The following is a 469-nucleotide window of genomic DNA, read 5'->3' as shown; positions in this document are numbered from 1 at the left end:
GGGTGGTTAAGAGGCGGTATTGACAGCTGTGGAGGCAGCCCGCGTTCCCGGCATGCCCCGGGGCGGCGGGGTTGGCTCTAACGAATTTGAATGAGGAGCCTTAGCGCTTTCGGCGCCATTTTCGAGTGATGCCTGATCTCATCCGTCTAGCGGGAGAGACGGATAACCTGTCCGAGAGTTTAACGCCAAAAGGACCCCGCCGAAAAATCACTAAAAAATCGCCAAAAATTAGTTGGAGCAAAGGGCAGTCCGTGGAGCTTCGCCAGGGTTGGCGCAGTCGGTAAGAGTCCAAAGAAGTAGCAGAGCGGGACTCGGGAGGTGGCAGCGGTGGGACCGGCAGGCGGTGGGAGATGGAGGGAACGGGCTCTAGGTCCGCCCTCACTTTAATCGCGAAAATCCCCGGAGATAGGGTCCAGGGTAACTTGGGCGTCTGCGAGTGGGCGGCGGCGGGCGGGATGTGGGGGGGGGG

At 60.6% G+C, this 469-nt stretch overlaps 1 long non-coding RNA gene across 1 annotated transcript in view; it reads left to right on the top strand.

The window, feature by feature from the left end:
- Nucleotides 1–43: 43 nt before the first annotated feature.
- Nucleotides 44–469, top strand: part of LOC102473733 (uncharacterized) — a 27,268-nt gene continuing 26,842 nt past the window's right edge. Inside the window, exon 1 of the long non-coding RNA XR_333277.3 lies at nt 44–280. This is a non-coding gene — a long non-coding RNA (uncharacterized LOC102473733). The remainder of the gene's footprint in view (nt 281–469) is intronic.

Source organism: Tupaia chinensis, unplaced genomic scaffold (genome assembly GCF_000334495.1).
Source record: "Tupaia chinensis unplaced genomic scaffold, TupChi_1.0 Scaffold000037_20, whole genome shotgun sequence".
Taxonomy (NCBI): domain Eukaryota; kingdom Metazoa; phylum Chordata; class Mammalia; order Scandentia; family Tupaiidae; genus Tupaia; species Tupaia belangeri.
This window is presented reverse-complemented; position numbering and strand designations above follow the sequence as displayed.